The sequence below is a fragment of the Rutidosis leptorrhynchoides genome, unplaced genomic scaffold (genome assembly GCF_046630445.1).
Source record: "Rutidosis leptorrhynchoides isolate AG116_Rl617_1_P2 unplaced genomic scaffold, CSIRO_AGI_Rlap_v1 contig37, whole genome shotgun sequence".
NCBI lineage: Eukaryota > Viridiplantae > Streptophyta > Magnoliopsida > Asterales > Asteraceae > Rutidosis > Rutidosis leptorrhynchoides.
The window spans coordinates 92,055-107,130 of record NW_027266607.1 but is presented as its reverse complement, the minus strand read 5'-3'; positions in this window follow the sequence as shown (position 1 = coordinate 107,130).

Genomic DNA, 15,076 nt, shown 5'->3' with positions numbered 1-15,076 from the left:
TAGTTGAAGCAACCTTAAATCTAATGATGCTAAGGAGTAAAAAAAATTACGTACTACTCCCTCCGTCCCAAATTAGATACTAATATATACATATTCTTTTGTCCCATAACAGATGCAAATTCTACAAGTTTAAGATAATAAAAGCATGTTTTTCCAACTTTACCCACTAGGCCACTACCCCTCAAGTAATGCATTGCATTTTATACACACATTATACAACTTATTTCAACAAATAGTTTCTAATTCATTTCATGGTCAAATTTTATGAGTGATTATACCACATTCATCTAAAACATACGTAGAATATATTTGAGTAATGTATTTTGGAAAAAATAACAAGAGAATACCACATAAAATTTGGTCAAATTAAGGTTGACCACCAACATTTTCAACATACTTTTACATTATATATGCATAAAACATATGTTAATGCTTATGAAGGTTATGTTGGTCAAATTATTACGTTTGTCTTTGTTTCTTTGGTTTATGAGAAATATCTTTGAGTTGAATCTAATTTACGACGGAGGGAGTCTTACAGATTAAAAACATACGGGTCCAATGTCTTAACTGTTTCATAAAGCCCAAGCCCGTAATTTTTCGCGGGCCTTAACCTAGTTAATACTAATGGGTACGAGATGTTATTGGATTTGCTTGAGAAGACTAGAAGGGATAGTTTAGATTTTGTATGTTCGTCAATATCAAGGTGTACAAGAATGTTATTATGCCAAATGAATTTCAATCATAAAAAATCTGTGGCGCACTATACATGACATGTGAGGACATAATTGACGAGCTACATGTTCTAAGACTCCCTCCCATGGTCAAATTCATGCATGTTCATTCCATTGCAACGAAAGCTTTGAACACGAGTGTGTTGGACCAGTAAACGATAGTTATGAGTGTCGTATGATGAAACTAACATAACATTTTTATTTTTTCCCCATCTCCGACTATTTATTTACTCAGTTCGTAATTCTAATTCTATGCATTTGCTCTACTATAATTATGATGAACTTGCAGATTCTAGGGAAGTTAGTTTATCTAGAAATATAAGGCTCTTAAAATGATTGGTCTGTTCATGGTTACATTTGACATTGTGCAAATTATTACAATCGATGAGATAGTGCATGTTTAGTTATGAATCCCTAGTTGCAACATTGCAACAATTTGAATAATGATAAAGCACACTAATTGTATGAAGTATTATACATGGACAATTATAGTATGAATCAATACTACATTTTTTCAGGAGGAAATTTGTTTCCCTTCATAAGTTTGTCATAGTTTCAATGGAGACACAAGTAGTTGAAATGTAGAAAAAATATCAAAAAATGCATTAATTTAGAATTTCACATTGATCCTCAGAAAATGATAATTTGTTTAAGATGTTGCTATCAAGAAGGAAAAATATTTAAAACTTCATGTTACCTATGGAATATCCAAATAAATTGTAAGTAAGTGTTTGCTATTATTATTAAAAGGTGGTGACCATTGTTAGGAGTGCAATTTGGTTCACCAAAAAAGAGCTTCCTTATCCGAAAGCAAAAAAAAAAAAAAAAAAATCAAAGAGATGCACTTTATGAAAAGAATGAATAATATCATAATGATCAAGATTTCAAGATAGAGTGTGCTTAACCATCACTTTATGTTTTCAACACGAGAAAATTGATATTAGATCAAACATAATCATAATAGTATAAATATAAAATGGATAAAATAATAGTTGTTTTCTAATTAACAAATCATGTTCATAAATTTTTAATCACATTTTATGGATAAAATATCATAATTTTAAAAGATCATATTTAATGGGTATATAATATATTACTTATCGACCCGTATGATAAGGATGCATTTAGATTAATCACTAATGTCAAATTAAGAAGTTTTACAAGAGTATTTTTATCTAAATGGACGAGCAAAAGAAAAATGAAAATTTTATAGTCTTGAGTCTGGCCTCACTATAAGTTACTATTATAGACCATTCATGAAAAGATGTAATGAATAATAAGTATCATGAAGAAAAATTGTAGATAAATTTTTCTCAAACATATTCTAGGATCAAACAATTAAAAAAAAATAATAAACATAAAAAATTAAATGTATAATTTAGTAAATTCCTTTGACATGTAGCATGACCAATTTGACTTTTCAAGTTCTTCTAATATTATCCAGAGTGAATATACACGTTAGCATATATTTAAGTACAATTTGATAGATAAGTTTTTATTTTGTTTCTTGATCATCAAACATTATTAATATGTCAGGTGATAATTTCATTACTATGCTAGGTGAGCTCCTATGTATTATTAATTGTTATAAATTGTCTTACGTTTTTTTTTTAAAAAAAAAAGCATCTGCATACATTCAAAATCTTGACCAAATATTAAAACTACAAGTAAAAGTACTTTTTAATTTTAATAGTAACTTACAATATAGTATGGCAACGTTTGCATAAATATAGTTATGGTTCTAAGTGGACTTGAACTTATTCTTTCTTAATAAGTTTCTAATTAAGGATTGTCATTAACATGTTTGGAAGTTGAAAACAAGCAACATTTTTGAACTAGTTATATATCACACGCGTGTCTTTGGCAACAAGCAACCTATTTGAACTAGTTATACATATCATACTCAGAGCTCGTTTGGAATTGTTAGATTGAATTTAATGGATACAAAAATAAAAATAGCATGATTATGGATAGTGTTGATTAATCTAATCTACTGTTAATCTAGTGTTTGGATTTACAAGGGATAACAAGCGGATAATTTTATTTTATCCAATTATACATTTGGATTGCATGATTCATAGAGTAGATAATTCCCATATAAATTAAAACTAAAACGAGACGAACAAGTAACATCAATACCATATACTACATAATATTGCATAAATCCATCAACACCATGAATATCATCTTACAAATCCAAAAATCCTAATTACCAACTACTTCAAAGAAATCCTAATTACCAATCCATTACAAAACTACTAGATATCCGAGATAAGGAAAATTGGAACACATCCCTTTACCACCAACCATCAACGACAACAACCTTCAACACCACTTCAAACCAACCGGAAGATAACTATAAAATGACATTGAAGACATCAATTAAAAGAGAAAAAGATTAGTGATTATTAACTGAACCTATTAAATAATTTATGTATAAGATTAATTTACCTCTGCACCTCGAGCATTTTTCTCCAGCAACTTCTTCACATAAGTCTCCATGTGCTCTCCTTTAAAAGATCAGAACTTAGTCACACCATTCTTCGAGTTAGTTATAATATCCAGAGCTGTTATCACATCGTCGAATTCCAAACTCTCCATATTTTGCAATTCAATAATAACATCTGTAGTCATTTGAAGTTTAATGAAATCAAATTTCAAATGCTCCTCGAGCACGATCGTAAACCTCTTGAGATGTTGATTCTGCTCATTGAAGTAAGCCTGCATTTTGTTACCGATCTCATCAACCTAACCATTAACCATTTCACGCTTCCTCCTAGGAGCTGACCTCTCACTTATTCCCATACTAAAATTTGGACCTTCCTAGTAACCGAGGGAATCATTGTGCGTTCTTAGTGGTTGAGTCACGGTAGTCTCTTCGTCTTCATTTGCTACATTATCCCCATTCCTAGCAGGCTCTTCCATTTCAAATGATAATTGAGGCATTATCTCCCTTGGCCATATCAAGACCAAAGATCTTGAGCAACCTATCATACATAGGGAATGGCTTGTACTTAAGATTTTTGGCCTCTTTGTTAGACTGTAAGGTTAAAAATTAAATATCACTCAATATCATTCAATTAAGAGAAAAATGAAACAATAAAGATACTCTCTGACATGTGACCGTATATATAGAAGTTTCAATTTTAAAAATCAAGACATGTGGGATTAAATCAGGTGACATGTATGAGTTAAACTGGAATTTGAAACACCAGTGGTAGTACATGCAATTGTTATAATTTCTAATTATTTTTAATCGATACATAATGATTTTCTACAATTAAACATGTGACAGTGCACATATGGTAGAACATAAAATTAATAGTATAAACACAACTCACCAAATTCGATTAAGCATAGGCACATATCGTCTGGAAAAATAAAAGCATCTTGCAAATTAATAAATTAATTCGTAGCTAACATGAGCATTAAAAATCAGTAATCACGAACTGGAAAATCGAAAATTAAAGCAATATCCTACAACAACAAATTTTCAAAAGTTAAAACAATAGCAAAATTAACGTGAACAATATTCGACATATTGGAGGTTTCGAAAGCAAACAGTGTACATCATGAGCACTAAAAATTAGAGAGAGAGAGAGAGAGAACAAAACACATATAAAATTCACATAGCTAAAAACATGAGTTAGAGAGAGGGGGCTTACCGAAACATAGGTTCCCCACACCTCGTCACTATCAACCGTGATGGTGCAGTTTTTGGGTTTCCATCCAAAACCACTCGCCTTGGACATCTTGAGATAAGTGAATAAGGCTCCCTTCAGTTTCTTCACAACCGACTCAATGTGAGGCCGGACCTTGAGACCATAGCCTGAAAAGTGCTGATTGAGCTTCTTTTCGAAGTCCTTAAATACACCAGGCTTGAAGTTGTCGGCATCCCCTTTTTGGTTGTCAGCACAATCTTTTTCTATGAACTCAATCAATACTATCTCCTCGGGATGTGATCAATACCTCCTATTACGAGTAGCTTACTTCTTCACTCCTACAAACAAATTAAACAGAGATCGAATTTAGTGGTCAACCATACAATTGAAACGAGTAGTGTCATAAAATTCTAAAGAAAATAAAATTATGGTTTCATTCTGGAATTCCAAAAACAAAAATGAAGATTTGTCATTAGACTTTTTTATCTGTAACAATCAAAGAGGCTTTCAAATCAAATACAACAGAGAGCCATTTTTAGATGACTATGACTTGCAAAAAATGGGGGTTGAGATGAGAAATGTCCAATAGCATACTATACTAAATAAATGATACAGTGAACGTATCAAAATGAAAAACTTTAGAGGAAGACCTGATACTTATAATATATATGTCTGATTATTGGTACAACGTATTGAGTTGAACTGTGATTGGATGTTTGGTTTGTGAAGAAGCGAGATTACAGAGTGTTTAGCTATGAAGATAACATGCAGTAGCAACAGAATTAACGCTTAGGAAAGAATATAGTCGAACAAAAAAATGCCTACAAGCAGCAAAGTGCTAACTCATGATTCATGAGGGTAGTATGTATGTACACGTTGAACATATCAATTGCAAGCAATTTAGTCGCATTTCTAAATAGAAATTGTAAACATAAAGTTTTTAAATGAATAAAATAAAATATCAGTGAATAGATAAATTATTTTAACCAAACCAAACCAAGAAGATAGGAAAATCATAAAGTATATGCTCAAGAAACATCAAAATCCGAGATTAAGTAAATAAAAGCAAGAGATACCACAAACTACAAAACTGATAGTTTTGAATTATACCAGAGAGCACAATTAGCAAACACAAGCATAACTCATAACTTAATGTTCCAAATGAATTTGAACGGCAAAAATCTCATTGAATGTATTATTTAATTTCGTGAAATAAGTGATGAATTCAAATTTATATTTTAGTGCAGCTGCCTGCCTATGGGGTACTAAAAGCCTGCATGTACACATCATAGCAGCTATATATATTATATATATTACGACAAAAATTGATCAAATTTTGAGGGTAATATCTTAATCACCGCTGGATAATGTATTGAGCTGTGCGATTTATTATAAGAAATTTTTGTGAAACCACACATGTTGCACAAGAAAGGGAAAAGATATAGGTTGTAGATTAACGAAGAATACATTTCTCATTTAGAAATCAAGTAAAGATAGTAAACCATGATTGATAAATGAACACAAAGCAAAATCCAGTACTCACTACTTCACATATTAAATCATACTACTAGTAAATATTACTAATAGCTCATGAAAGTCCATAGCTAGTAAACAGTTCTCTCACATCATCACATTAAGCAATTGTGCAAATTACATGTAGCAAAAGCATTCCAAAATACATAGAAGAAATGAATAGAACATCTCATCATCAAAAGCCCAACTCAAAAATAAAAATGTCAACAACCTTATATCTGAGGTCAAAATTAATAAAAAAACCCTAATTTTTACAGAGGTCAAAATTTAAAAGAATTAAGAACATAAAATGGTATTTCATGAGCTTAGAAACACATTATAAGTCAAAATTACGAAAAGCATTAAAGGTATTACAAACCTTAGGAATAAAATCTTATAAATTACATCAAATTGAGCCTAGAGAAGAGCAGTACTTACCGTTGAGAGCGAAACCTTCAAAGCGAGATCCAAAAATCGTCGTTCTCAGTGCCGGAAATTGGACCGAGAGTGAGTTTTGTCGAGAGAGAAAGAATTGTGAGAGAGGAAGAAAAAAATGGCTTTTATACTTCAATGAAGGATATTTTATGTATTTTGTTAAAGTATAATGGGGATAGTTTTGTAAATTCCATAATTTGGGCTTATCTAGCGTTTTATAGATAAATTAATCAGGCACATCCCCCTAATACATACTTATCTGTCAATTCACCTTCCGAACAAGATTGTTATAAGTGTATGTATCAATCCAAACGCCATTCTTGTCCCAGACCAGATAATGTTAGCCTATCGGTCGCTTTATTCGTGATTCCAAATATCAAATACCTAAACATCCCACACATAATTCATAACATTGTCTTCTTCTTTGTTCAACACTGACTCATAACATTGTCTTAGTGTCTAAAGACAACATACTCTATAGTTTTTTGCTTTCACCTTCATAGTACAAAAATCATTTGCACTATAAACACAAGTTCAGTTATATATATAATGACTCAATTCTTCGCCATAAATTTTCTCGGCTTCTCATCAATGGCGCCTATTTGTCACACCTCCACCAAATCATAAGAACTTTGCAAACTTGATAGACTCTGTATTGTCCTCTTGTGCGCCACCCAACCTTTGAATAATGAGAGCAAACTAAAATCTAATGACAATAAATCTCCCTCTTTCTAGATTGCCATCATTAGCTTTGGGAACTTCGACCAATTCTTGGCCAAAAGGTTTCTCGGTCACATCTACACCTACTTGGCATACTCTCTCGCCGACTTTTCATCCGTCATTGATTGTCACTTTTTGAACTATCTTACCAGCTTAAATGAGTAATTGCATACTTGTATAATATTTGATTTAATAAAGCATATTTGTATAATATATGGTTTCATTTATAAAACGATCATTCACAGGGTAAGGGAGGTCATATCGCCAAAATGGATTGATGACATGCCTGGATCAAAGGCTACGAAAGAGAGTAAAGGAAATGCAAGAAGGATCGATGAAATGTACAAGATCTGACAGACCAGACTTAACTGAAGAAAGGATGCAAGAGACAAGTTAGAAAGGAAACAAAATTAAGTATAAGGAAACAAATATCATAATATGTTCCTTGCGAACCAAGCATGCTACGAAATAGGATAGAAGATGGAGATCGTAATAATATCAAATCAAATCATATCATGTCATTTCATGTCATCTTTGTCATCAAGAATATGAGTGACAATCAAGGCATATGAGGCTATAAATAGAAGACGACTTCTTTGCAAGCATTCTTTGTACAAACAACTGATCGAGAAGGAAACAAGGTAGAGTGACGTCCATTCCACTCTAGCCTTCGTTTGTTTCTATAAGTTATCCAATTCCTAAAGAGGTGTAAAGATCAAGAGTTCTAGCCAGGCTTTGACTAAGATTGGTAGCGTCCTTGAATAGGTTGTTCCTAAGTCTAGTATTTACATAGGAGATAATCAAATTACTCAATATAGTCTTGTTGTGTGGCTTGTACACAATATCTAGGTAATTCGGGAATGTTACTCACCCTATTGTAAGAACTACTACCCGAACCTTTTGGTCCGCGGAACGTCGAACCGCGATATATCATTATCAATAAATTTAACAAAGGTGTTTTTGTTTATATTGAACCTCTCGCATATAATCTATACTATTCTTTGTTTTGTTTAATCTATTTTGTGCCAAAATACCACGACATTTATATGCTCCAATAGTTCGATCTAATCTAAGTGAGAACTGTTCTATCCATTCAACAATGTTTTACAAGTTTGAACTAATCTGTATTTGTTTCAAGATTGAGTCGCTACTCGTTGAGGTGTTACATCTATCATTCAAATCAACCTGTACCTTTTAACTTAGTATCATTTGTTTGATTTGATTATAAGCTCTGAACCTCGAAACTAGTCTTCGAGAGACTTATCTTTTATACGTCAGTAGTACTAATCAATGTAACTCCAATAGTTACAATTGATCAATTGATCAAAGTCTCAATCACATTCAAGTTATACTTAATAAGACTTTCGACACACACCAGTTCATAGCACAAACGACCCATTAGATCTCTAGATCACCAGATCTATAGATCTCATCATTCATAGCTATAGGTGTCGTTTCTGATTTAGTAAAAACTTAACTAAGTCAGTTTGGAAGGTTCTGGTTCAATTGCCGCTCAACTGAATCTGATCAGACAAGCACTAACTCAGTATTCATTTGACTGAGTTGGTTCGACACTAAAAGGGCACTAATTCAGAATCAGATTGACCGAGTTAGCTAGACACTTTGGAAACGCTAAGTCACGATCATCATCGTCATCAAGAGGAAGAACTTATGCGTCATCAACCTACTCAAATAAGGTGTATCATCTGGAGCTTAGGAGTCCACTGTAAAATCTAGTTCAGTTCCTACTGAACTGTCACTTCACTGTTCTACAACATTTAGTTTATCTGTAGGTAGTAAGTTGTTTGTTAGTACTGGTCCAGTTGCTACTGACCAAGTACTTGTTTATCTTCCATAGTTTATTGTACTCCGAATTATCCTCTAATTATTAGTTATAAACTATGTTAGTTTGTACCGTACTATTGCTTTAAAGTTATCATTCTTAGATTGATATTTAAGTAGTTAACTGTATTCTATTTAGATAGTACTGATTGATTATCCGCTGCTGTTAAGAATCTAGCTTAAGAATATGATTTTATATCTGAGTTGAGTTTATTCTTAAGTAGATCATTTGTACATCTAATCAAACACTTTGATAAAATCGAGATAATATATAAGTGGTTAGATTAGGTTTGAGTTGTAACTGGTTAAGTTGCCTCTTAGGTGACTACACGCATATAATTGTATATAACATCGTGTACGAGACCCAATATTGCTAAGACGGTAAATAAGGTTAGTACCTTTACTAGGAATCCAAGTAATGATCATTGGACTGCTACGGTACGAGTCCTTAGATATCTACGATATTCTACAAACTATACACTTCAATATATGAGTGTTCTAGAAGGCTATTGTGATGCAAATTGGATATTTGATCAAAAAGACACATTAGCTACGAGTTGTTATATATTTGTAAAAGGAGGTGTTGCAGTGTCATGGAAATCCTCGCAACAAAGGTGCATAGCTAGATCGATTATGGAAAGTGAGTTCATAACTCTCGATCTTGCCGCTGCGAAGCCGAGTGGGTTTCATAATTTCTTTAAGATATTTTCAGATGGCCTAAACCCGTGTTCGCCATTTCTATACATTGTGATAGAAAATCCGCCATTGAATGTGTGCACATTGTGATGTATAATTGTAAGTATAGACACATTCCTTGAAGACACGATATGGTAAGACGATTGCTCTCTCGAGAAGTTATCACTATTGATTATGTGAAATCAAAAGATAACCCAGCAGATCCACTCACTAAGAGTTTAAATAGAGATCTTGTCATTACATCATCGAGAGAAATGGGATAAAAACCCATACTCAAATATTCAATTTAACTGTAAACTCTTCAGTTGTCCCTTTGAATTCAGGTAATAAGTTCAAGATTGAATAACCCCCATCCCTTGAATCCTTCTTCTTTCCAATCACAAAAAATAAACCTCATAAGTCATTAACACTCCCAATTTATTTTGAGAATTTCCTTGATGGAAGAAATGCACATGAGCATAGAAAATTATTGAGCCAGTTTGCTCAGATCTCAACGCTCCATGTTATATCGAGAAAAAATACTAACGGTATCAGGTTTGGTTTTATCAAACTTATGGACTCTCAAAGACAAGGCAAGTTCATAAAAAAATTGAATGATGTTTGGATAGGTGGATTCAAAATCAGGGAATGTTTGGCCAACAATTTTATGAATGTTGATTTCGGCACTAATCAAGGTTTCGCAAGTTTCAAGTCTAATCTTTAGATGGAAAATCCAACGGAGATTCCACCGCAGAAAATCTCTGGATCGAATGAATAAGCTAATCAGAATAAGTGGCATAAGGAAAAGCCAAATAAATTATCAATAATTTTCTATACGAATGGTCTGATCTCTGAGTGGCTTCAATGAAGTACATTGGGTGTTTTGTACTTGATTGAAGATCTGATAAAGGTGAAACATTTTCTAGTGAAACATGGTTTGGAGGCAACTATTCGACCATTGGGTGAACGTGAGGTGATTATAACTTTTAACGATGAAGTATCATGTAAGAAGACCTTTAAGAGTGATCATCTGTGGCTTGGTGAAATGTTTCAACTATGGAGGACTTGGGAGAAGCGAGATGTGGGTTACGACAGATTTGTTTGGCTTCGTGTATCAAAAGTGCCATTACATATTATGGATCATAAATTCTTTTCTCCATTAGTCATGGCGATCGGATTCTATATTTGTACAAGTCCACATACTGAGGATTTATTGAGATTGGACGAGGCAAAAGTACTTATATATTCGGATCACAAAGGGTCGATAGCAACAACTATGAACATCAATGTTGACGACGATAATTTTGATGAGTTTATAGAAGAATACATGACTTAGGATTGCATTCTATATAATAATAATGTGTTAGCAATGGAAATATTATCTGAAGAATAGGAACAGAGCCTTGAAGGGTCTATGTCTTTGAAAGGCTATGTAGGTGTTGACAATGCGGATGTCGACTCCGTCGCAAGTTCATCAGTGAGGTCAAAAGTAGCCAAAAATTCAAATGATCAGGGGAAGACTGCAGACGCATCACAACATGTAACGATGATACTTTTTTGATCTATCAATGGATGTTGAGGTTGTCCTAGATTCTCAACCAGGGAAAACTTATATCGTTACAAGTCCCATTAAACTGAGATGTGCTCCCTCTTCTTTCAATGCAGATTCCACAAGTGGTCCAATACACGCCGAACCTCCATTGAGTCAGCTGGTTTTCTTGAGCAAGAAGTCGTTTCAATTTTTAGAGGAAAAATTGATATCAAAAAATGATCCTAACTTAGTAAAACTGGCTAAGCAGCTCTTGAAATTTATATCTCCAAAAGCTAGCTAGAGGAAATATAAAAGGATTCCTACATCTAATGGCCCATTAGCTCCATCCAATTCTCTAGATGCTTCTTGCACTTCAGACATAGTAAGGTGTAATAACAGGCAAAAGTCACTACAGGCACAAGAAATAATTGTGTTTGATCCTGAGCAAGAAGCTGCTGAGTTGATTGAATTTGGATTGAGGAGCAAATTGTTTCTTAAGACATTTTATTCCTTGGCGCTAAAAGATACATGCACTTTCCTACAACAGTTATAAACAACTCAATGCTCGAGGTTCTTTTTATTTGCCATGTACTCGTTAATCGTGTCCCTTTACTGGTTGTTAGGCTTGCTCATATGGTAAACTACTTCGTAATTTAAATTATTCTGCGATCTTTGTGGATTATGTTTTTGTGGCGCATGAGCTGTTTCTCATCAAACCTGGTTGTTTGATGTTTTGTGGTATCCTGATATAATGTTCTACTCAGTTCCTGGCTGGCAAAGTTTTATTTTTTCTATAGGACATGCTCTATTTGCTGCTGTTGACAAATGGTAGTGTCTTGTGATGCAAGATTTTCTCGGATTTGGCTTGAGTATAAATAGAAGATGGATTTTCACCTAAGGATTTTTGCACAAACGGAACTCAAAGGATAAAGATAGAGTGACATCCATTCCACTCTACCCTTTAGTTTGTTTCCATAGGTTATCCAAAGTCATAGAGTGGTGTGTAGAGATTGAGAGTACTAGCCGGTCGTGGCTTGTAAGGGTTTTTACACAAATGGATCACAAGGAGAAAGATAAAGTGACGTCCATTCCACTCTACCATTTAGTTTGTTGTCATAGGTTATCCAAATTCATAGATTGGTGTGTAGACATCGAGAGTACTAGCCGGTCGTGGCTTGTTATTGGTAGGGTCCTAGAATAGGTCGGTACTAGGTCTAGAATTTACATAGGATATACGCGAATTACATCAATAGTCTTGACGTGTGGCTTGTACACGTATCTGGGTAATTCGTGTCATATTACTCTCCCTATTGTAAGCAACTTCTACCCGGCCCTTTTGTCCGTGGACGTAGGTATTCGCTATTTAACGCTGAACCGCGATATATCTTTTATTGAATAAATTTAAACAAAGTTGTTATTTGTTTCGTATTGAATCTCTCGCGTTTTATCTCTACTATTTTTATTTTTGTTTAATCTATATTGTGCCAAAACCAACAAAATTTATATGATCCAACGATTTGATCTATTCTAAGAAAAACTTAATTAAAAATAAAAATGGAAGAAAAATATGGGCTATTTAATTTCTCTTTGTAAAGTATTGGTTTGGATGTCTTGCATACTTCTTCTATAGCTTCTCACTCAAGTAACTGAGGGACAAACGAGATACATTCGAAAAATACTTGAATCTAAAAACTATTTTGCTGCATTTTCTCAACATGAGCTTACCAAGAAAAAACTCCAGTTCGAAGAAGACATGAACAACTGAATTATGATACTTCTAGTCCGATTTTCAAAAAGAAAATTATGCAATGGAATATATTCAAGTCCACCACATGCAATGTACTAAAAGTGATAAAGGCCCTCCAAATTATCAAGAGCGACATTAGGATCTGTAGAAATGATGAAAGAACATAACAACTTAGAAGGATCAAGAAGATCAGTGGAAGGATCAGGAGACTAGACTCACGAGGATTCACCATGACTATTCGAGAACTAGTCATAGAGCGTCTGAAGGAACATAACAAGTATTTACGTACGGAAGTCAAATCGAATGAAGAAATCACCAAAGAATTCTGGTGGTGAGACGATTCTAGAGGAGCACCATATCAGTTAGATTATGCATTTGTTGAGGGGGAGTCCTCTCTTGTTTTTGGATTTAGAAAAACTTTGCATCTTTTGAGGGGGAGTCATCTCTTAATTTTTACAAACTCTTCATGTTCTAATAATTATTTATCATTTGGCTCTTTTTAGCCAAAAAAGAGGGAGAAAAATATGAGGTTTGGTTGGTTTATCTAAAAGACCGTTGGTTCAAGTATAGTTTTATCAAAAAGTGTCAAAGGGGAAGATTGTGAATGCATGCTATATCAAGTCACCTTTGACTTGATTATAGGTATTTGTATTGTCATTTTTCGACCTTAGGATATTTTAGAATAAGTTTTTGTTTTGAGTATCTAGTTTAGAATAAGTTTAGTAATTGATTATTTTAAAGCACATTATGAATAAAAATAATAATCAGTGTATGGTTTAAAAGATTATGGTTATAATAAAATAAAAGCAATCAATATGCATCATTTGGATTGATATATACATCAATGGACGCGATTAATAAGGACTTGCATCAACGGGCGATAATCGATTTGTTAAATAATCAAGATTGATGGAATCAATTGTCACTTGGATTGCCAAGTTGGAATGCATCAACAATTGAGATCGAATTACATGAAGAATTAGATTGATGACATTGTAAGATCAAAGACTAATAATTGAAGACATCCTCTCCAAGGCAAGGATTCAAAGACATGAAGACTTAGAGCACATAAGAAAATTGGATTATTACATAAAAGGAAAGTTATGTTACTTAGTTCTCAAGTATCTCTAACTACACATAATATATTTATATATGGAAACCGAGATATCAGAGATTGTATCTCATCTGATTTCATTATTAATTAATTGAGTGACGAGCAAGACTAGGAGCAGCTATAAAAGGAGGAAGGGTTTCCAATAGAAGATTTACACAAATAACATTTAGTGAGAGGCATATTAGAGAGGGAGACGTTCTCCACTCAGACCTCTATTTGTTTTCATAGGTTACACAAGTTTTTAAAGGGTTGGGAACGTGAGTCGATAGTACTAGCCGGTGTGTGGCTAAGTGAGGTAGGGTCCTAAAATAGGTTGGACAGCCTAGGTCTAGTTTTATATAGAAGATTTACTAATTACTGTGAGTAGTTAAGCTGTGTGATTTGTGCACGAGCTCCTAGGTAATTTCGGAGGTCAATCTCCCACTATTGTAAGAACTACTACCTGACAGAATCGCCCACGAACTTAGGTGTTTGTTAACACACCAAACTAGGATATATTTGTGAATGCACGATCATGGTTTCAGAATTTTCACTTTTTGATTGTTAAATAAACTTAGTTATAAGTCCCTGTAACATATAATTGTCGATTAATTGATCCAGGTATTTTGACTAATCAACGAAATAAATGATCAAAGGCTAATGACATAAAGGATTCAACGGTCAATGTGTTAACAGAACAAATCAATTGAAAATCGATGACATGGAGGGATCAACAATTAGTATGCTGAAAAAACAAATCATAAGGAGATCGGTGAGATAGAAGAATCAACGGCTGGAAGACAACTATATGATTAACAGGAAGCAAGAATCGAAAAGGAAACTAAATCATGTATAAAAGAAAAATATACTAATTCAGTTCCTTGTCAATCAAGAAATTATATTTGGTCAGTGAATCATTAGAATCAGATCAAATCAGATAATTCTCTTCATCAAGGAGTGACGATCAAGACACCAGGCGAGTATAAATAGAAGATGGATTTTCACGTAAGGGTTTTTGCACAAATGGAGCACAAGGAGAAAGATAAAATGACGTCCATTCCACTCTACCATTTAGTTTGTTGTCATAAGTTATCCAAATTCATATATTGGTGTGTAGCATCTAGAGTA